The sequence below is a fragment of the Myotis brandtii genome, unplaced genomic scaffold (genome assembly GCF_000412655.1).
Source record: "Myotis brandtii unplaced genomic scaffold, ASM41265v1 scaffold115, whole genome shotgun sequence".
NCBI classification, from domain to species: Eukaryota; Metazoa; Chordata; class Mammalia; order Chiroptera; family Vespertilionidae; genus Myotis; species Myotis brandtii.
Genome location: NW_005353967.1, coordinates 15,488,006 through 15,511,344, shown reverse-complemented (window position 1 = coordinate 15,511,344; position 23,339 = coordinate 15,488,006). Strand labels below are relative to the sequence as shown.

Here is a 23,339-nt window from a genome sequence, read left to right as displayed (position 1 = left end):
GGCCTGACTAGCGTGGCTTGGTGGTTGAGCATCTGTCATGGTTTGGTTTCCAGTCAAAGGCACATCCTTGATGTTTCTATCTCTCTCCCTCTCCCTTCCTCTCTGAAATAAAATATATATATTAGAGAGAGAGAGAGAGAGAGGAGCCAAACTGGAAGGTTTCACAACCTTTCTGCACTGAGCTGTAACCCTGCTGGAGCAATTCCATTTTCTCCAAGAATCCGCTGCCCTTGCCCTGTTATGGCTTCCTCTCCGGGGAGCTGGTCTCAGACAGCGTGCTGCTAGGAGAAAGGGTCTGTGAGAGGCAGCCCGCGGTGTCTGAAGTGATCTGAGATGCCTGGATGGGTTTGCTTTTCCTTCAAGCCCCGGCTGTTCCTCTGCCCCATCTCCCATCCACCTGGCAGAATAATCTCTTTTGCTGCTAACTAGAGCACATGCCAGATGCAGTTCATCTAAGTGAGCAAGTGCTTTCTGGGACCCGGCTGATGAGAGAAGAGCTGAGTGGAGCGCGGGAGCCTGCCAGCCCCTGGCTGCTGGAAGGAAAGCCGTGTTATTTTAAGAGGACCGTGTGCCAGCCGTGGTCAGGCACCAGGAAGAGGCAGAGCCACTTAGCAGGAGCTTCATTCCTGCCCGGCCCCCTCCTGCTGAAGATGAGAGATGGCTCTGGGGAGATTCCACTCTGTAATTCATTTAAGCAGGATAAACAGAGCTCCCGCTCTGGAAGATTCGGCCCTGAGCGAAAGGCACTTGGAATCTAGGCTGGGAGCTCAGATGTCCGTGTGAAACAGAAGAAAATCCCCGAGCCAGGCGACATGAGATGCAGCCACTCTGACCCCAAAAAAGCCGCGGAACCTGAGTAAGTGACTTCACTCTCTTGTCCTGGTTCCTCTGTACGTGACTGCTGTGCTCTGCAGAGCCCTGAGGGCTGCAAAGGGTTTTAGAGTTTCCACAGATATTTGATTTAAATTGCATTAAAATATTTCCCCAACTCTATAAAAAATAGACACAATCAAATATTACGTATGCCGAATTTTAACACACCAGAGATTGCCAGAATGTTCATTACAATGCCATATAAACACCTCTCTGTGAGTGAACCTCGGATAAAGCATGTCCCCAGGTTGCAAGGAAAGTTATCCTGAAAAAACGCACACTGTTCCCATGTGCAACTGCTTACCAGAAAGAGGATTTTTTTTCTCAATATTTTGCAACCAACCATTTCAGAAATAAATTGGACATAGAGACAGACCTAACTGCTTTTATCCAGTGACTTCAGTTTGGGGGATCGAAATAGCCTTATTATACTCATTGCTTAACCTACAATTTAACTTCATTTAACTTCAAAATGCATGGCTCACACTGGTAAGATACTGCTTGGCCTCATTTTCTAGGCAGGTGTTCTAATGTGGTTATTATACTGAACAGTTTGGAAACTGTTAGTGCAGAACCTGCTGAAGAGCGTCAGCTATTGCTTTTGAAGTTTTGGTGACTGAGTGTCCTACTGTGGGTCAGGCAGCCAGCAAGACAGGATTCCACAGGGAACGGGCACCAGTGGGCAGAGGAGTTGGGTGGACGTGGACAGTTAATGAAACCTGGCACCCATCAAGTGCTCACTAGATATTTTTTCAGTGTCAGAGCCGAGCCTTGGGAGGGAGTGGGGGTCAGTTCTCGACTGCTGGAGATTCAGGAACCCACATTTGGGCAAAGACAAGGACGTGGCATTGCCAGATAATGAGCACCTCAGACTGGTTGCTGCAAAGTGGTTATGGCAGGGGCCCCAGTGGGAGAAAAGAACATAAACTTTAGGACTTTCAAGAGAAATCTCCCAGCCGATAAAGGCTGGTCCGCAATCCTTGCTGATGATTTCAGAAAGTTGTCTGTCTAGGACCATGGGTAGAGAGCCTTGTCACCTGCTGCCAAGGCGTTTGAGTCCCTTCCACCAGGAACTGGAAGGAGCAGGAATAATCTCCCATCGCTGCTCCTTCAAACAACTGGCCGTTGAGGCAGTGGTTCTCATACTGTGTAGGCATCACCTGGAGAGCTTTTTAATACAGATTCCTGGGTCCCCGATTCAGTAGGTTTACCGTAAAGCCTGAGAATTTTCATTTTTCGTAAACTTCCAAGTGAGACTGCTGGTCCCCAAACAACACCGGGAAGCACTGACTTAAATATTGATGGGACACGTCGTACATCCTCAGCACCATGCAGGGGGCACCGAAGACAAGAAGAGAAACTCCCTGATAGAATAAGGGGAAGAGGATGCCTTCATGATCAGTGGGTAGAGAAACTTCTGATTAGGATCCATAGATGGAGGCGAGAAATCCCAGGACACAGAGAAACAGGGCAGGTCCCAGCCTCTGACCTATATTCTACACAATCATCTACACCAGAGACATAATGAAGATGAAAAGCAAGGCCAGGTCAAGAGCAAGCCCTTGTGCAGTGAGCGTGAAAAGTGAAGGAGAAACATAAAGTGCTCATACAGAGATCCCGAAGTTGGGGCTAACAGGCCGTGGTTGTCTAGCAGTGTGATGAGGCACTGTCTTGAAAGTTCCGCCGGGAGGAAGAGTGTTCATGTGATGCCAAGTTGCAAACAGAGCTAGAATAATGTATCTATTCACTGGCCTCCTCTGACTCTCCATTTTCTTTACATGTCTCTGATTATTCCCACAGTGAACACCTTTCTTTGGCCAGTGACGCCATGATGTCCCCTTGTCCCCATCATTGGATTAGAAAGGTATGCTGCAACTTAGCAGGGTCTCATAAACAGCTGCCATCCTTTGATGTAGTGGCCACAGAAGTCAGGGTCCACGACTAACCTTTGCAAACACGGTGGTGACTGTAGCTCTATTTTCAAATTTGCTGTTCAAATCCCACACTAAACCTTTTGATGGAGACAAGCCGATGTCTCCAATTTGAGGTGTTGTGTGTTGTGGCTTCATTTGGGAAAATCATATGACTCAGTTATATAAACTTATTTAAATGTTTTTCTTTCTTTCATAATTTAGCCACAAGCATTAATTAAAGCACCAAAGAATATGTATAAATCTTCATAACCAGCCAAAGCAAAAGGAAAAGCTATTAAGCATTTGGAACTTTAAAAATGCATTTTTTTTAAATGACTACATTGGAATTGAACATTTTTCTTTAGTAAAGTTAGATTCCAGAAAGAAAAACAAAAACTAAGACATAAACCAATTGCTTTTAAGAATTATCCTGTGGCAAGGTTATTTATTTTACTTGGAAGAACCAACCGTGAATGTATTTGTGCTGAGTGATCCACATTTACATGTGGTAGAGATAGTGTTCAACGTTAAAAAGATATTACAAAAGCTTACTTTAAAGTCAGTGTTAAGAACTAAGAATATATTTTTCTCAGAGAAAAAATTGTTATTCACGGTGGAGAGTGTGCCAGGATGGGTGACGCCAGGCTGCACAGCATCCGATGAGGTTGAATGTGGGGTAAAGGGTGCTGGACTGGGTGGTGGCGCCTGACCTTACGCACAGGGACTATGGGGAAAGGGGGGCTGGACCGAGGAAGGAAACCCTCCCCACCTTCCTTCTTGGCTGCCTGAGTGCTGTAAATGAGCTGTTTTATTTTTTCAAATGAATGTTTTTATTGAGCATTTTATGTGCCAGACATTATGCTGGGCCAAAGGATATAATGAACAAGACTGAAAGATCCCTGCCCTCAGGGAGTAAATATTAGAGTGGGAAGGATAGATGATTTAACAAAAAATTACAAGTGAGAGCTTCCAAAAATCATAGGAGTACCTAACTCAGACATGAGGGTTCAAGGAAGGCTTCCCAGAAGGAGTGACGTCTAACCTGAGACCTAGAGTTTGAATAACAGCTCGATGAAGGGGTCAGAGGGTGGAGGGGAAGAGGAACACTCTCCAAGCAGAGGACTCTGCATGGACAAAGTCCCCAGGACACAAGACATCGGGTTGGCGGAGGCGGGGAGGGAGGAGAGGAGAATGTGATGGGTTCCATTTTGGAGATGTTGATTGATGTGTCTGTGAGATATAATTTGTCCTGTAGACAGTTGGGTGTGGGGCATGCAGCTCAGGAGGGTGGTCTGAATATGGGAGTCATCTGCATGTGGATAGTGAGAGGGGACCAAGTCACCCAGGGAGACTAGGACCAAAGAAGCCAAGGAAAAGAGTTGAGAAGCAGAGAGAGGTCACCAGAATCAAGGGCTTTGGGGAGGTCACATAAGGCAAGAACTGAAGTTTCCATTGCATTTTGCCAGAATGTCACTGGTAATTTGGGAAAGATCAGTTTCATAGAAAGGAGGTGAGCAAAAGACAAAGGAAGGGTTGAGGAGGGAGTGGAAGGTGAGGACATGGGAAGTAAGGAGTGCAGGCAACTCTTCCTGGAAGTCTAGGTTGAGAAAGGGCAAAGCTGGAGTGGGGTGTGGTTTAGGGAGAGTGTTTTATGTTTGTTTAGATGACAAAACTGATTAAAGGATCCAGGGAGAGAGGTTGAAGATGCTGGAGAGAGAGGGAAGAAGCGAAAGTGAGGTTGCTGGGAAGCGGTGGGATCCAGCAGGCGGAGGACTTAGCCGCAGGGCCAAAGTGCCACCTGCTGCCTTAATCTTCAAGCTGCATCCTTCTATCCCAACTTGCCCCTTAGCTCCCTTTATAGGTCATCAAAATGTCCATTTCTCATGCTAGCTGAGTAGGTATTAGAAGGGAAGCTATCTGAGCAACGGGTTTATGCTCAGGTCCGAAGGACTGATGGCTCATAACTCTGTTTGAGGCATTTGCATCTCTGTGGAAAGGATCTTATTCACCTAAAACCTCTAATGCAAGGATTTTCAAGGAGAGAAACAAATGGGAGTAAACAGCCCTAACCGGTTTGGCTCAGTGGATGGAGTGTCGGCCTGCGGACTGAAGGGTCTGGGTTCGATTCTGGTCAAGGGCATGTACCTTGGTTGCGGACACATCCCCAGTGGGGGGTGTGCAGGAGGCAGCTGATCGATGTTTCTCTCTCATCGGTGTTTCTGATTCTCTATCCCTCTCCCTTCCTCTCTGTAAAAATCAATAAAATATTTTTAAAAAACCAAAACAAACAAACAAAACAAATGGGAGTGAACAGTTTTAAGCTGTGGGCTGGAATAACTATCTGGGGTCTGCCTTCAAGGGTACCCTTTATCCACAAAGTGATCCAAAGGACAAATGCCAAGGAAGCAGAAAGGTCTGCAGAGGAGACACTGTGTAGCCAACTTCTGCACAACGGTGTGGGTTAACCACATGCCCCGAGCAAATTCCTGCAGGCTCTCCCAGCTCCGGCTCTCCCTGGCACTGGAATGGCCCAGAACGGAGAGATCATGGCTCCTGAAACAACCTCCACGGTTAAAGTCGACATGAAGGGTGTGCCTGACCTCTACATGGCGCACCAGCTTCCACTGTGTTAGGCTCACACTAGGTCGCACACATAAGGTGTAAAGCAAACATCACTGACAACTGGAATTGACCTTGCAAACGGTGTCCACTGCTGGTAATGGTAACAATGTACAATAGGTCAGCACTAAAGAATACTTTATGTTGTCATCTGTTACTGCAGCCTGGGCATTGGAACTGTTAAAATACATTTAGGCTGGGAAAGTCTTTACCCCTATCTGTGCGCAGGATGCAAAATGTGTGGGAGTGTGCGTGCTCCCTGGTCCTCCGGGCCTGGCTGCACTAGCACACACAGAAACTCCACCTTTAACAACCCTGAAGTCTATGGGCTCATGCGGTCAGACTCAGAGTTTAAGATCATTGCATTTTGAATCAGAAAATTTTTTTTAATTGTATTGCTTTTTTTTTATGTTAAAGAAAAACAGATTCATTATAGACAGACAACACAAAAGGCCCCAAAACAAAACAAAATTTATTTATAATCTCAATTTCCAGGGATAACCATGAGTCTATTTTAATCCATTTTATTTTAGTTTTTTACTTCTGTCTCTCTCTCTCTCTCTGTGTCTCTGTCTCTCCTCCCCTTAGGGATTATGTCACTACATAATTGTGTATCCTGCCTTTTTCATTAACTAAATCAGGAAATGTCAAAGCAGTACCAGACCCATTTAATTTCCACATTTTCTTCTCTATTTCTGTTTGCATCTTTCCCTCTTCCTTTGCCAATATTTCTTTATTTTGGAGTATTTCCATTTTTATCAAAGTTCAATTCAAGATGTAAAATAGTTTATGCTTTTTGAGCTTTATTTCCTTCCTACACTTGTTAAAAGAGGCCAGTAAAAAGAAAAGTTTTCCAGCTTATGATAGATCCACCTCCAACTATATAACTGGTTCAGTTTAGTCTTGGGATAATGATCTGCCACCATATGTGGGTTATAACTTGAGGTTTGCATAAAAATGTGTCTTGGATTAACTGACTATGCCACAGTACCGGGTAGCTGGTTTGTTTCTAGGAAGTTAGATGCCTGGCTTTTTCTTGGTGCAGTCAGTAGAGCTTTCTGATGAAGGCAAATAAAACAAACAATTAGGGATGTGACTTCCGGTGTGGCCTCCTCCCGAAAGAGGTGTGCTCTGTGTTCGAGATTTCCTACAAGCAGGGCTTGATGCCTTGGGAAGCAATTATCTTATTTAAGCCTACACTTGTCTGGGGAGCTGAGGTCAGCCACAAAGCCATTGGAAAAAAAGAGCTGTCTGCCACAGAAAGCAGTTTTTTTTTTTTTTTTTTGCGGGGGGCGGGGGCTAAGTTTGAATAACTTTGCTTTTGAATTGAGTGACCTCTGGAGACCAGAGACTGTAGATTAAACACAGAGGGACTTGGCTGTCCTTCTCCCTTCAAATAACTCCCATTTCAAAACAAAAACAAAAACAGAAATACTTTAGACTTCCCTTTCCAAAGCCAATGCCTGCTCCCCGCCCCCCCGCCTTCCCCAAGCTGTCTGTTACTGCTTCTGCTTGGATTATTTTCATTTGGGTTGTGTTTTCCTGACCGAAGGCCAGACCCTTGTCTTTGTGTATTTGTAAAGTGCCATGTCTACTTACTAGTCTTTAGAAATTACAGACAAAAACAGGAATGCGAGAGAGGCTGGCAGCTAAAACCTTGCAGCTTTTCTGAACTGAAGCTCGGCCCACGAACCAGAGTGGGATATTTTTATAAGGCAATATTGAAGCATTCTAATCCCAAGGCACTGCATGAAGTCTACATTAGCTGAATATAAAACAGTGGCCCGAGTTGGCACGATGTCTGCCACTCGCATGGCTGCCGTGCTGCCCAGTTAACGAGCTGTTGCTTCGTGGTCAGTGTAAAAGGCGCGGCTTCTGCGCAGTGAGCGAGCCTCCGACAGTCTCCTGACAGCGATGTTTGAGTTCAGACTGCGAGCCGCCCCCTCTCCTTTTCCGTGCCAACCTCCTGCAGATCCCGAAGTTCCTTAGGCTGCTGGTTTTCATCTGACGCCGTGTATCTGGCTGTGCTCAACTCGAAGAATTTAGGAACCACAGGAAAGAGAGCCCATCTGGAGAGGCAGAAAGGTGAATGTTTGGATTCAGCTGAGAGGAGCTCTGAGGCCAAGTCAGCACAAGAGGAAGCAACATGGAGGCAAAATGAACAAAGCAGAAATTCTCCCACCCTCTTTCCCTCCGTTCCTCCGTTCCTCCGTTCCTCCATTCCTCCCTTCCTCCCTTCCTCCCTTCCTTCCTTCCTTCCTTCCTTCCTTCCTTCCTTCCTTCCTTCCTTCCTTCCTTCCTTCCTTCCTTCCTTCCTTCCTTCCTTCCTTCCTTCCTTCCTTCCTTCCTTCCTTCCTTCCTTCCTTCCTTCCTTCCTTCCTTCCTTCCTTCCTTCCTTCCTTCCTTCCTTCCTTCCTTCCTTCCTTCCTTCCTTCCTTCCTTCCTTCCTTCCTTCCTTCCTTCCTTCCTTCCTTCCTTCCTTCCTCCTCCTCTTCCCATCCTTGGGATTGGGTATAAACGATGGGTCTATAAAATCTTCCTGTCTTAGAAATTTATTTCCTTGTTTTATAGAAATGGGCGTATTAGATGTTCTCTATCATTTAATAATATACTCATGGACTAAAAGATGTGTGTATAAAACCAGCCACTAATGCTAGAGTAGCACTTCTGCCTTTATTCCTGTCATTAGCCTGAATAGAAAGGCCTTTAAAATGGAATTTTTAGCCCTGACTGGTTTGGCTCAGTGGATAGGGTGTCAGCCTACGGACTGAAGGGTCCCGGGTTCGATTCCAGTCAAGGGCATGTACCTTGGTTGCGGGTACATCCCTAGTAGGAGGTGTGCAGGAGGCAGCTGATCAATGTTTCTCTCTCATCGATGTTTCTAACTCTCTATCCCTCTCCCTTCCTCTCTGTAAAAAATGACTGGACAACAGAACAGACTTTGGAAGGGCTCGTAGCTAAATGTCTTCTCTTCCTGAACAGTGACGGCCTTAGAGCCCACGGGGAGGCAAGCAGCCGGACAAAGTTCCTTGGAGCCAAACTGCCCTAAAGTGAGCAGGCAGCCCCCGGGCAGCTATGTCACCAGGTGCTACACCAGTGAAGGCGCCTCTTCCAGCTGGAGACATAAGTATTGAATGGACAACCCAGGCGGCAGCAGAGGTCATTGCAACAGCACCCAAAGGAACCATCCCACATGGAGCACTGCCCTCCTTCTCTTTAAAGCAGCCCTGTTAGAATAGAAACTTCTAAATTCTTTATTTTAACCCTGGTCAGTGTGGTTCAGCTGTCAGAGCGTTGGCCCTCACACCAAAGGGTTGCAGGTTCAATTCCTGGTCAAGGGCACTTACCTGGGTTTCAGGTTAGATTGAAGACCCCAGTTGGGGATCATGCAGGAGGCAACCAATCGATGTGTCTCTCTCACATCGATGTTTCTCTCTCTCTCCCCCCCTCCCTCTCTCCCTTCTGCTCTCTCTAAAAAGCAATGGAAAAATATCCTTGGATGAGGATTTAAAAAAAATTAAGTTCTATCTTTTACTTTTGGGATTAATAACTGAAATATTTAACAACATGCAAACCTCCCAAAAATAAGGTTTGGAAACTTACAGTTAAGCTTTCATCACAGATTTTGTCCCAAATGTACATTGCCAAAAAAAAAAAGCAGCAGTTAAAATATATGTTTTAGAACAATTGTGACTATTATAAGAGAATTTTTTATGAGAAACATTGTTCGATGTAGTCTCATTTCATTTCTAAAAATAGACAAAAAATGAAATGATTCACAGATGTTGATTTATGAGGAAAATAGTGAACTATATAAACTGAAATATATTTGAAGGAAGGGTAGAGGCCCTCACCAGAAACCGTTCCATAAGAAGCACCTCCTTCTCCCTGACTTCCCAGGAAATTCCAAGTCCTGGCTGGACTCGCACCTGGGCCGCTGCGCACCAGGACAGCGACTGATGGCCTGGTGGCCAGAGTAACGCTCCCCGACAGAAATCAGCCGGGGGTGGAGGCAGATTCTCTGAGGTGGCAATTCTCAATAGTTGGTTCGCATCAGAATCACCTGGAATGCTGGGTAAATGCAGGTTCCCAGGCCCCACACTGGCTGCTCAGATTTAATATATCTAGAATGGAGCCCAGAAATGTTCATGTTAAACGTGCATTACAGGCCATTCGGGAACGTGAACCACACTTTGAAAACAACGCCTCTGAGGGACCCCACTGAGTCATCTTCCTGCTGTCACAACCCTGCCTGCAGGGGCCAATTGGGGTTCATCTGGTCCATGCAGTGGTTTTTATTCATACCTGAAGGAGTCTTTCATGTCCACGTTTTGGGGAGCACAAAAAGAGTAATTAGAAACGACCAAGCCCACATTATGGATTGAGACATACACTGTTTGCCTATACAATTAACTTAAGTATAATTATATAGGTCGGACTGCCATTAATAGTGTAGTTCTGGAAATACACCTAATCCCCACTCTACTGTATGATTGTCAAATGATGATTCACTGCCCCTCCTGACGGGCCTGCCCTGGTGGTTGTCCCTGGGAGACTGAACTTCCTGCCCTTGCAGGCAGTCTTGGCCACGTGACTTTTGACCAATGAAATGTGGTGGGAAGTGGTGGTGCCACAGTGAGCAGAAGCTTTAAAAGCCAGGATGTGGTTCTGCAATTCTCTCTTCCCTCTGCTTGTGAGAAACTACTCCTTTACTAGTAGTTTGGACCTGTGTGGGGTAGACAGGCCGGACAGCCACAGACAACCTCAGCAGACAGGCTCCAGGGAGAGAGCTGAACCCGGCTGCCGAAGCCCTGGACGGCTGCTTACTGTGCAGAACTTAGCAAAGCCCGCCACTAGTGGGGCTCCCCATTAGTACTGGTGATAGTGTAAGCTGGGGGCTAAGGGAAACGTCTTGCTCCTTATTCTGTCTGAAATGTTCTTTTGTCATCTGAATTCTTTGTGTTCCACACCAGTATGTGCTTCCTCTTAGTGGCATATTTAATAGTAACTGCAGAAAACTATGCGTCGTCTTGTAAAGGCTCAAAGTTCAGAGTTGAAATAACCAAAACTTCATCAGTTACCGCTCTATAATTTAATTATCAGCTGCACAGAACTTAGGAAAGTCTCTCCACTTTGGTAAAGTCTGCAGAGTGGCTGGCCACCCATTACCAAGTAGCAGGACGCTAATCTGTACGTGTAGTATTGTAGCTTCTTGTCCTGCTTTCTGTCCCAAGTGGATCTTAGTGTCTCCATGGAGCTATGGTGCTGAGAAATGGTGTTTATTTGCCTCTACTTTGTGATGAGAGAAAAAAATGTTTCCACTTGAGACCAAGCTTTCAGAATGCCAATATGAGCTCTGTAATATTTCCTATATGACATTATCAAATATCTCTGTGGGAATTTGGGTTTAATTGGTTTCCACTTGAGACCAAGCTTTCAGAATGCCAATATGGGCTCTGTAATATTTCCTATATGACATCAAATATCTCTGTGGGAATTTGGGTTTAATTATTTAACCATCTCATGTTCCCAACTGTGTTAAGCCAGTGTCCTTATGTCACTAGTCACTGTCAGAACACACCTGTGAGGTCGGACAGGTGGCAGAGAAAGGAGCAGGTTGTCCCTAGCCCACTGAGAATTTCCCAGAACTCACAACCCATTCAGCTCCAGAGCCTGTGGTAACGAATGACCCACTTTTCTGTTAAGCACACCCAGACTTTGGCCTTGTCAACTTCCACGTTTTCTATATTGCCTTGTGCTAACACCCTGGAACTAGTTGAAGCACAGACAAAGGAATTTATTCAAAGACAATAGTTTGCAGCTTGGAAAGGTCTGAGAGCAGGAAGTAGAGATTCCGTGGGAGGCAGCCCAAGTCCTCGCTCTCCAAATCTCTCCAAGTCTCGGTCTTCACTGTCCTGGTTCCTCGGTCTCCCTGATGGAGTGAGGCTGCCCACAGCTCCGGAGCCCACAAGGTCCAGCTCCAGCCTCAAGCACAGGAGGATTCCCTCCATGAGTCTCCACCCCAGGATCGTCCGTTCAGCAAATATTTACTGAACACTTCCTATGTCCCAGGCACTGTGGTAGGTGTTTGGGGTACATGAGGAAATAAAGAAGATCCCTGTGGAGTGGGAAATGAGAGTCAGAATTATGTCCCATAAACATGCTTGCCAGGAGCCCAACCCTATAAATCTCACCAGGGGCCTCAGTAAAAGGGCCTTTGTTAGCTGGGCAGATACCCCAGAAGGTGGTGCTCACACAACTGAAAAGAAAAGGCCAAGTGGAAAAACTGTACCTTTTTAGTTCACCCACATGGACATGATCTCATCCAGCATTTTTCATTTACGTTTCATCAGTGCATTACAAGCCTCGTGTTATCATTCCTCACTAATTCTCTTTACTCGGAGCCAGTTTGGTGACTCATGCTATTAACTTCATTTCACAGAAAAACAAAAAGCAAAAACACACACAAACCAACCAAAAATAAAATAAAATAACAACAGGGGCAATAAAAGAAAGGAGTTAGATGAAGTCAGTGTTGCTTGGCCACCATTCCTAAGAATTCTTTAGAAACTAATGATTCTCAAAATATGGTCACATGACCACAAGAGTTCACTTCTGGGGGGAATTAGTAGTTTCCTCACAGCATCTCTCAAAGCTATCTTATCCAAAGCTAATGTATCCTTGTGACACGTTCTGTTCAACACCGGGAGGAGAGGTGGAAGTGGATGACGCTGGGCCACCATTCCAAACCTTTCTCCGGGCACGCAGTAGGACTCCGGTCAGAGATTTATAGATTGTGGTATGAAGGGCTATTTTATAAGTGAAAATATGCATTTGGTTAGGGCATTGATATCGTGAGAACAACCAGACACAGAACCTGCTCCAGCGCTGCTGGGGAGATGGCACAGCCGAGAGGCAGACTCGAACCAGGAGTGAGAATAGACATAGAACCTGCTCCAGCGCTGCTGGGGAGATGGCACAGCCAAGAGGCAGACTCGAACCAGGAGTGAGAATAGACATTAAGTACCTGACCCTGCACAGAAGTTGCTAAGAAAATCCTGGAGACTCATTTTACTGGAACCTGCTGTGACTTCATTCCTTAAAGGGAAGTTCCATTTAGGGAAAGAAAAAAGTTGCAAGTGGTAAATATTAGTTCAATAACGAGTAAGGATTGCGGGCTCCCTGCACCTATAGACAAACATTAACCCAACAACACCCAGAATGCCTCTGAGCCTTAGAAGAGCATAAATGAATTCACACAGGCTGTTTGAGGGGTTGAGAGTTATTTCCGGCTCATGTTGTGAAGCAGGGAGTGGGAGGAATGAGGCTGACAGAGGTGGACAGCATCCATCTATGAGACTTAACTTTGTTCTGTAGGTTTTGGGAGCCACTTGGTGGCCTGATTTGGATTGTGGCTGTTGCTGGGAGACAATCCCGGTGAGTTTCTCACTTTTCTGAATGGTTGTGAATGAGGTACTGACTGCCCCTTGTTCTGGATTATTTTCTCAAGGATGTTTGTATAGCAGGCAGCTTTGCTTGCAGTGCATTACAAAAGATTCAGGTTCCACATTCCTCCTGACTTCTCTTCTTCCGCACATCTCTACTGTTGAATTTCCTGGAGTTCAGTACTTGGCGCCACATATTTCTTATAAAACTACATTCTATGACCGGGAAATCTCAGTCATACTCATGGTCTCAAAATGCACCTAAACATCTCTGACTCTCAAACATCTGTCTTTAATCCAGGCAACAATGCTGAGTCCCTGACCCATATAAACAAATGACAGCTAGACAGACAAACCTCAGAAGCCACCTGTCCCACACCAACCAAACCCTTGATTTCCCCCTCCATACCTGCTTCCCCTCTTGAAATTCCCTTTCCCTGTGAATTCTCCCACACCTCTGAGTCCCCTAAGTCCCCTGGGGCTCATGTTACACTTTGTCTGTCCCATGCTGAGTCATGTCAATCCACCTCAGTCCGAAAGAACTCCTAGGCCTGGACCCTCTTCATCACCTCTTGCCTGGTTCATCATCTCTCATTACACCAAGGTCTCCTGTCCTCAGCAGTCTCCCCAAGCTTAACTCTGCCCCCTACACAGTCTTCTACGCAGCCAACAGAGTCCTCTTCCCATAACTGGTCTCATTTAGTCGTGTCACTCTCTTAAAATCTCTCAATAGCTCTTCTTTGCTTTCAGGATACAATCCAAAATTTCACCATGGCCCACAAAACCCATCACTGGGTCCCAGCCCTGGCTGTCCTCTAAAGCCTACTTTACACTAATCTCTCTTTTTTTTTTTTTAAATCTTTATTGTTCAGATTACATTTGTTCCTCTTTCCCCCCCTCCCATAACTCCTCTCCTCCCAGTTCCCGCCCCACCCTCCGCCCTCACTCCCCACCCCCTGTCCTCACCCATAGGTGCACGATTTTTGTCCAGTCTCTTCCCGCACCTGCCTCTCCCCTTTCCCCCCCAAGAATAGTCAGTCCATTCCCTTTCTATGTCCCTGATTCATTATAATCACCAGTTCATTCTGTACATCAGATTATTTATTCACTTGATTCTTAGATTCACTTGTTGATAGATGCATGTTTGTTGTTCACAATTTGTATCTTTACCTTTTTCTTCTTCCTCCTCTTAAAGGATACCTTTCAGCATTTCGTATAATACTGGTTTAGTGGTGATGAACTCCTTTAGCTTTTCCTTATCTGTGAAGCTCTTTATCTGACCTTCAATTCTGAATGATAGCTTTGCTGGATAAAGTAATCTTGGTTGTAGGTTCTTGCTATTCATCACTTTGAATATTTCTTGCCACTCCCTTCTGGCCTGCAAAGTTTCTGTTGAGAAATCAGCTGACAGTCGTATGGGTATTCCCTTGTAGGTAATTGAGTCTCTTTCTCTTGCTGCTTTTAAGATTCTCTCTTTGTCTTTTGCTCTTGGCATTTTAATTATGATGTGTCTTGGTGTGGTCCTCTTTGGATTCCTTTTGTTTGGGGTTCTCTGCGCTTCTTGGACCTGTAAGTCCATTTCTTTCACCAGGTGGGGGAAGTTTTCTGCCATTATTTCTTCAAATAGGTTTTCAATATCTTGCTGTCTCTCATCTTCTGGCACCCCTATAATTCTGATATTAGTGCGCTTGAAGCTGTCCCAGAGGCTCCTTACACTATCTTCGTATTTTCGGATTCTTTTTTCATTTTGCTTTTCCGGTTGGGTGTTTTTTGCTTCTTCGCATTTCAAATCTTTGACTTGATTCTTGCGCTCCTCTGGTCTGCTATTGGGTGTAATATTCTTTATTTCCGACCGTGTATGCTTAATTTCTAGTTGTTTCTTTATCATAGCATCGAGGGTCTCATTAGTTTTCGTGAGGCTCTCCAAAAGTTTATTGCAAGCCCTCAAAATTGCGTTTTTTAGCTCTATATCCTCCATTTCTGTCATGTTTTTTTGTCTCCGCATTTTTTATGCTTTCTTGGTGCACCCCCTAGTGGTCTTTGTGCGCAGTCTTGTTCTAGTTGAGCCTTGATTGTTGTAGTTAATACTAGAGGGATTTGACCACCAGGCCGACTGGCTGTGTGAATCAGCTGTGTCTGCCGCGGAAAACTTCTGTCCTCTGGGGAGGTGCTAATCTAGCCTTTGCCTGAGGCGATCCGGCAAATGGCTCTGCGCAGGGCTTGGGCGGTCAACAGGGCAGGGCGGGCGGAGGGAGCCGTTATGGTGCCCTCAGTCCTGTTCCCAGAGGCTCTGCTTCTCAGAACCCCCGGAACCGCTGCAAACCTCGGAGGGAAAGCTGCCTTCCAACTGATGCCAGACACTCCCGCTTCTCCCGTTTGGGTCCGAGTCCCCAGCGATTCGCCCGTATCTGGAGCTCAGAGTCTGAGACTCCCCCCTGACCGAAAACGACAACCGCGCTCTCAGCCACCAGCCCGCTTTGCGCGCGCACCTCCGCACCTGAGTTTTTTCCACACTGCGCCTCCTCTGAGCCTCGGTGTGCTGTTATTTTTCCTTCTAGTTGAAGAGTCTCTCCTCAGCCAGCCTTCCTGTGGTTCTGGGTGATGTCCGTTCCGTCTTTTAGTTGTATTTTTGAAGTGGTTGTTTGCGGCAGCAGTCTCCGGTGTTTACCTATGCCGCCATCTTGGTGGAGTCCTCCTACACTAATCTCTTGTCCCTCCTACCATTTAACCTAATCTCCAGCCAACAGGATTACTTATTTGAAATGTATTGAATTCTTTTATGCTTCGGGGCCTCTGCCTTCTCTCCCCCTTTCCAAACCTAGGGAGGTTGCCATGAAAATGCATGTCTCAGACCTCCCACTGCAGGATACATTACTGGCCAACTGGTGTGCTCTGGAACCCGCTGCCGCATGGCACTGAGGCTGTGCTTCCCACAGGATGCTTGCTCCTAGTGAAGATCCTGGCAGAAAGTTAGGGAAGGTCCTTTTCTAGGAGACACAGACCTTTCTGACAGCCAAAGTTGGCTTGAAGACTCTCTGACAGCCTTGCTGAACCTCCCTAGACTGAACCCAACCTCTCCCTCTTCTTCACCCCAGGTCAGACTTGCACAGTGGTCTGGTGGCTTCTCCCAGCCTTCTCAGACTTTCCGCCCCACCCAGCGCCTCACAGATGTTTGCTCAAACATATTTAATTCCATCGTAGTGTCTGTTTCAGACTAGCATACCCAGCTTCAGTGTCCCAAAGCCTCATTTTTTGAGGAAACTAGATAAGAGCGATCTAAGCCTAAGGCAAGGAGAAGGGAAAAATAATAATAAAAATTAGAGAAGATATAAATTAAATCTGAAACAATACAGAAAATCCACAAAACAAAAGGCTGGTTCTTTGGGTGGGAGAGGGAGAGTCAGTAATATTGATAAGCTGCTAGCCAGACTAACCAAGAAGAGAGAAGACAAGAAATATTAATATCAAGAACGAAAGAGGCATGATTATGGCTGGTCCCATGAACATTTAAAGAATAATCAAGGAATACTGAAGCAATTCCATGCCCACAAATTTGATGATTTAAATGAAATGAACCAATTCCTTGAAAGGTACAAACTATCAAAATTTACACAAGGAGAAACAGATAATCTAAATAAGCCTGCATCCATTAAAGAAATTGACTAAATAAGAACATTCCAACAAAGAAAGCACCAGACTCAGATGTTTCACTGGTGAATTCTACCAAACATTTAAGGAAGAAATGATACTGATTCTCTATAGTCTCTTCCAGAAGATAGAAGCAGAGAAAATACTTCCTAACTCCTTCTGTGAGGTCAGCATTATTCTAATACCAAAACCAGACAAAGACATAACAGGAAAGGAAAACGACAGACTAACATCTGTCATGAACATAGATGCAAAAAATCCTCAACAAAACGTCAGCAAATCAAATTCAACAATGTATAAAAAGAAGTATACACCATGATCAAGTAGGATTTATTCCAGGTATGCCAGGCTTATTCAACATATAAACATCAGTCAATATATTTCACCACATCAACAAGCTAAAGAAGAAAATTCAGATGATCATATCAACAGATAAAAAAACAAACAAACTCGACAACATTTGACAAAATCCAACACCCATTAATGATGAAATCTTCCAGCAAACTAGGAATGGGGGGAACTTTTCTAAACTTGATTTTTAAAAGTCTACAAAAAACCTACAGCTGGCATAATTTATAATGGTAAGCAATTCAAAGCTTTGCCACTCAGGTCAGGAACAAGCCAAAGATGTTCCCTCCCGCCTCTCCTTTTCAACATGGTACTGTGAGTCCTAGCTAATGAAAAAAGACAGGAAAAAGAAAGAAATGGTATACAGATTGGGAAGGAAGTAATAAAACTGTCTTTGTTTGCAGATGCCATAATCATCTATGTAGAAAACCCCAAAGAATTTATAAAATATTCCTGAAATTAAGTGTGTATGGCAAGGTTAATATATTAAAACCTCATCTTTGAGTCTTTCCTGATCTCTCTTGGGGAGCCTCAGTAACTCCTCCTCAGACCCTACAAAGTACATGTACAGACCTCTGTTCCAGGGTTTTCCACACTGTGGGGTCATGACCTGCTGACTTGTCAGTTCTCCCTCCCTCTCTCTCTCTCTCTCTCTCTCTCTCTTCCAGGTCCATGAGTGCTAAAGGAAAGGAGAAACGCATACGATACTTTCATTTGGGTCACTTCCCTTTTGAGAAACATTATTTTATGTCAATATTAGGAAATGTCCAAAATCTGTGCTAGGACAATACTTTTTGATTTGATATGTCTATCTTAGGGACAGCAGGCAAACCATCAGAATTCAGCCACCAGATTTATATATGAAAAATAGGTGACATAATATCACATTTGGATTCTAACGTGTCAACACAATGGTTTTTGATATGATTTCATGCTGTTTGGTAAATGGTTGCCAAGTGCCCTATCAGATGAACCGCCAAAGGGCCTGAAGAAGAGCACCATGCTGATGCAAGTGACAGAAATAGGAGCGTGGGATGGTGTGGAGGGGCCTCTCAAGGGGAGCGTGAAAGGTTCAGCCATGAAATCTGTGGGCGCAAGTGGTACGAGGAGAATGGAAGTGTAAGGATGTGAGGTAGCAACTTCATGCACTGAGTAGACAAACCTGTCGGTGTACTCACTGGTTTACCTTTGAAATTCAGAGCAAGGCTGGTGGAGAGGGAAGAGAAGGCCTGCAAGGCAATCATTCCTTTGTGAGTCAGCTACTTGGTAACAGCTTCACCAGTTCCTCTCCTGGTGATTTCAGGTCAAAAGTAGAACAGGGTTATCTCCTTTCCTCCTTTCTGACTCAATCTTGCTTTTGTCCTTTTAACCTAGAATCACCTTTCAACACCTCTGTGCAATACTATTAGGCATAGAAGAAAATGAGTTTACTGCCAAATGAATGGATGATACTTTGGTGCAGTAGCCTGGAACATGTTATTGTAAGACAAAATACATCGCCCCATATCATCTCTACCTGAGGTGAACTCAATAGGCCCTTTGAGGAAGGCGGGGATCTCTTAGTATGTCTAGTAACCAAGTTACTTGGCATATAGCAAGTGTTTCATACATTTTTGAATGAATAAATTTTATCCACTTTTGCCTTATCTGCAACAAATTTAAAAATCAAGACTCATTTTTCATCTGCGAACTAGACCATATCTGAGAAACTTCCTCACACATGCAGTGTATGAACATCCAGAGGACAGAAATTAATCTTATTAACACTCTTTAAAATACAAAGACAATAAATCTGCTGAGCAAGATATGAGTACTCTCCCCACCCAGATATAAATGTTAACCCTAAATGTCCCTCTTGTCTAACATGGATGGTTCTCTAATTTCCATTGGTTGGCTTGTCTGTGGCACACTGCTTGCCTTGTTGGCCTGTATCCATGAGAGTGAACTAAATATGAACCCTTTATTTGTCAGTTTAGAGTGACACAGGTCTGATTCTGGATCTTGTAAGACGATTTGACCCAGTTTAAAAAACTGGATGTAATGAAATAAATGAGTTTTGGGACAGCTTACTCTCTCTTAAACCCGAATTCATCACTTTGAAATGTAAAGAGGACCTCACATCGAGAAGTCACAGAGTCTCTGTAGAGCCCCACTTAAATGTTCCGTTAGCATCAATGAGGATGGGTCGTTAATGGGTCTACACAACATTGATTCATTTAGAGCGTCATGTGTTTGAGAGCTGCTTTGGTGAGGAGCTGTGCTAAACATAGAGATACACACTCCGTGCCCACTGGGCTCACATTAAAGAGAAAAATACGCACTAGGGGTTTACCTCAGTGGGGTGAGGCTTGATATTTTCCAGATGGTGACACCACAAGTGAGTTCAATAGAAATATCTTTAGGAAAAGATGCTTGAATATTAAAGAAGCAATGAATATGCATCAAGCCCTGATCAGCTGCATCTCTACATCTGGGCTGGGAGTGTCTCTCGTCCCTGGCTGCAGATGGGGTGGTCTCCGCTGTCAGTGGGAGGCCCCATTAGATTTCCCATTAGGAAGATTATTCTGGCAGAGCAAATTCTAGAACTGGAACATTTGGCCACAAAAAGATTCAGGATTTTGCTTAGGGGGAAAGAGATGAAAGCAGCAAAGGAGAGATTTTCCTTGGTTGCAGGAGTCAAACTGTATCCATTGCGTGTGAAAGAGCAGGCATTTCCTTCTGAATCTTGGGAAAGGTCAGTAAGTGCAACTGTTAGGAAGCATAAAATGCAATTGGTCAAAAGGAGGATCATGAAATAGCTCAGGAATGAGCTGGCCAAGACTCACTGGTAAGATGGGAGACTATTGGACGGGAACAGAGGGAGTTCTTTAGGGGCAGGGACAGGCCCAATGGCTGCCTTACAATGGGCATTTCATAAATCCACATCTAAAGAAATCAAGGCAATGAGAAGAGTCTCACTACATTATATGCTTTGCCACTCCGTGTACTGCCAAAATATTGAGTTTTGATGTTAAGCACTCTCAGTGAACAGCTGTAGAAAGGTGTATTTGTAAGGTGCTATCAGCAATGCCAGCCCACCTCCCACTCTGAGTTTCCCACTGATAAGGAAAGTACATGGGCTTATTTTCAGTACAAAAGCTGAAAGTAAATTATGCATTTAGTCATTCATGTTAAGAATGCAGATGCTAACTATTCAATCTGTTGCTGTGTAACAAACTACTCCAAACTTTAGACAACTATTGACTTAAACAACAGTTTTATTGTATCTCACATTGCATGGAATTTAAGCAGGCCTTGAGGGGCAATTCTTTTACCCGATGGTGGCATTAACTGGGGTCATGGGGAAGTATTCAGCTGGCAGTCAGGCTGGTCAGGAGGCTCCAAGATGGCTTCATTCACATGCCTGGCACCTTGATGGGGACAGCTGGAGGCTGGGCTCAACTGGACCCTCTCTTTCTCCAGGCAGAGCTGCCAGTTTTCTTCACATTTCGGCCCAGAACTTGCATCACATCACTCATGCTGCATTCTATTGGTCAAGGTGGTCTCAGGCCAGCCCAGATTCAAAGGGAAGGGAAATAGAAAGATTATCAAAGAATTTGTAACCATGTTTAATCAGCACATCAATTAAAACATCATTTCTTTTCCTTTAAAAGCTGGGATTTTCCTACCTAAGTTATAATCTAAATTATATACCACAATGTTTATAAGCATAAGGAATAATTAGCATAATGCCAGATTAATTAGGATTGACAAAAGATTATAAAAACATGAGGCCCTTGAAAAATATAATAAAATATAACAAAAGGGTAATTTTTATTCCTATAATAAAAAAATTGATGAGTACTTAATCTAAAATCCAAATGCCACACCATGGCCTATGAGATCTGGCCCCTGCCTACCTCATCACAGGTTGTGCTCGCTCTCTTATTGTGCTTCAACCACCCTACATTCTTTTAGTTCCTTGATCTCTCCCAGATTTGTCCCATGATAGGGCCTTTGGCATACCTTTCCCCCTATTTTTAATTTTTTTTTCATTGTTGGCTCCTTCTCTATCCTTGGAGAGGCCTTCATTGACAAGCCCATCTAGTTAGTTTCCTCATCCAGCCCTACCATCACGAGTCTTCACTAAGACTGCCCAATTTTGTGCTCTTCACAGTGTTCGGTACAAGTGCCCTTGCTCACCCCACAGGATATAATTCCATGCAGGTAAGAGATTTTCCGTTTAGTCCTTGCTGTGTCCCCTGCACAGTGCCTCACCATAGCAGGTAGTTAATAAGTATTTGTTGAATGAATGAACCTCTGTCTCAGGCAGGCATCCCTGGAAAGTTCTGGCATTACCTGTCAAGAGCTGAGTGGGGAAACTGCCTTTTTGGAATGATGCCACTCATGACTTGGCAGAGACCACCTTGAGCCCTGATCTTAGCAGAACATACTCACTGACCCACAGAAGTTACAGGTGAAAAAGACTAAGGGGAAATGCTATCAGAAAATGTCAAGTTGGATATTTCTAAGCTACACCCAGGGTAAAGCTCCTTCTATACCCATTTCCTATATCCTGCTTATCACCCGAATTCATCCCTGTGTTGCCCTATGGACTTTTAGAGTCTGAGTGACTTGGTGTGATGCTAAAGTGATGGGGAACTATTTTGTAGTTTGACTTTGATATATGGAGTTATCTTTGACTGGAATCAGTTGGACTGTAAGTGAGAGAAGCCTAGCTAGAAAATGTAATAAAATGAATAACACACAATCTCACAGGCATTCAGCACTAGAACACTGGTATCATCTGGCCATTGGGCTCTGGACCAGGAAACAAAGAACCGGGGCTCCTCCCTCCTCCTCTCCTGCCCTGGGTCTCTGTGCCTTGGCTCTGTTCTCCCACTGCTCTCCATAGAGCAGCTTCTGCTGTTTCCTGTGGTTGACCCCTCATGACTTCAACTGGTATATGACTGACTCCAGCTCTCTGACTGCATATGACTTTGGGTCCCTCAATAAGCCCACTCAGTCTGTCTCTAAATGTAAATGGCTACTCAGTCTGTCTCTTGGGAGAAGGATTGGCTCTCCTGGTCCTTAAATTGACTCCCCATTGAGTAGAGCAGCTTCTGCTGTTTCCTGTGGTTGACCCCTCATGACTTCAACTGGTATATGACTGACTCCAGCTCTCTGACTGCATATGACTTTGGGCCCCTCAATAAGCCCACTCAGTCTGTCTCTAAATGTAAATGGCTACTCAGTCTGTCTCTTGGGAGAAGGATTGGCTCTCCTGGTCCTTAAATTGACTCCCCAATGGGTCAGGCGTCTGTCCTTAGTCCAATCAGCTCAGGCCAGATCTCTGAATAAAAGAGGCAGCTGGGGCTGGGGCTGGGGAGGAGGAGTGAGGGCAGAGAGGGAAGTGGGCCAAATAAAACAAAGTTCTCTTGAATGTAACTCTTTTACCATCCCACCTGTAGTTGTTCTGTTAAATCCGGTCTCAGTGATGTCAGAAGAAGAAAGTAAAAATAGCATTACCATCATTTAAGAATAGTTCCTAAATATGGCCCAGATTTAATAAGTCCAATGAAGTCTTAGTTTAAAATAGTAACTCAAATTTAGTAAAGCAATATAATATTCTTTATGATTCAAGCAGGTCCCTCTAGCCTTTTAAAGCTTCTTTGAGATTATTTATTCTAAAATATCTTTAAACTCCCTGGATCACTCAAATGGAAACAGGTCAAATAACATTCCATTTGCCTTAAATATGACATGAACTCTAAGTGACTTTAATGTCTGAATTTTTAATGGAATAGTTTGCATTTGTATATGTATTTGTTCAGGATGCATATAGATTGTACAGTTTTGTAGAGATAACCCAAACCCTAATGATTAATTCTGGTGCTGAGTGTTTTTTTTATGTCTGTTTCTTAAAAATTGCCTTTGAAAAGAATGAAGTCACACCAGAGTTAAACCAGAAAGACACCGCAGACACAGAGCTTGGTGGAGATACAAAGTGGAAGGGTGTCATAATCTCTGCTCCCTAATGATACATTCACAGGAAAAGTAAAGAAAATTATTAAGAAGGAAGACTTTGGTTTGGAAGACTACATAGTAAAATGTGAGCGTGCTTCGCCTGGCTCAAAACAAAACCTTGAGAGTCCACAGCGAGGTGCATGTCCCAGTGCTCACTCATTGCCATGAACAGGAACCACGAGGGAGGGTCCTGAACTCAAATGGCAGCACGCTCATCAAGAATCAACTATGGAAACTCACCGCCAATCATTACACCACCCTCTTGAAACAGGTCTCATGAGTAACCAATACGAGGGGAAGGAGGGAGAACACAGAGAGAAGAGCATGGCTGGTGGGAACACGCTTTGGGGTTACACAGGAGGTTTAAACCCGTTTTGCTACTTGCTGGTTGTATTTTTTGGATAGGCCACTTAGCCCCTAAGTTTTCTTATCTGTAAACTGGGGTCTCTCGGCCTGGCCTGCGCCCTCTCACAATCTGGGACTCCTC

General features: G+C 44.5%; 1 long non-coding RNA gene across 3 annotated transcripts in view; it reads left to right on the top strand.

Annotated features, from left to right (window-relative positions):
- The first annotated feature begins 637 nt into the window (after positions 1-637).
- Positions 638-23,339, top strand: part of LOC102255641 — a 25,203-nt gene continuing 2,501 nt past the window's right edge. The window contains exons 1-3 of one of the 3 annotated variants that reach the window (XR_001364482.1): positions 638-856; positions 2,674-2,737; positions 21,003-21,904. This is a non-coding gene — a long non-coding RNA (uncharacterized LOC102255641). Of the gene's footprint in view, positions 857-2,673; positions 2,738-7,377; positions 7,618-21,002; positions 21,905-23,339 lie in introns of those variants that run through there. The other 2 variants (XR_001364483.1, XR_313118.2) reach the window with 2 other exon arrangements.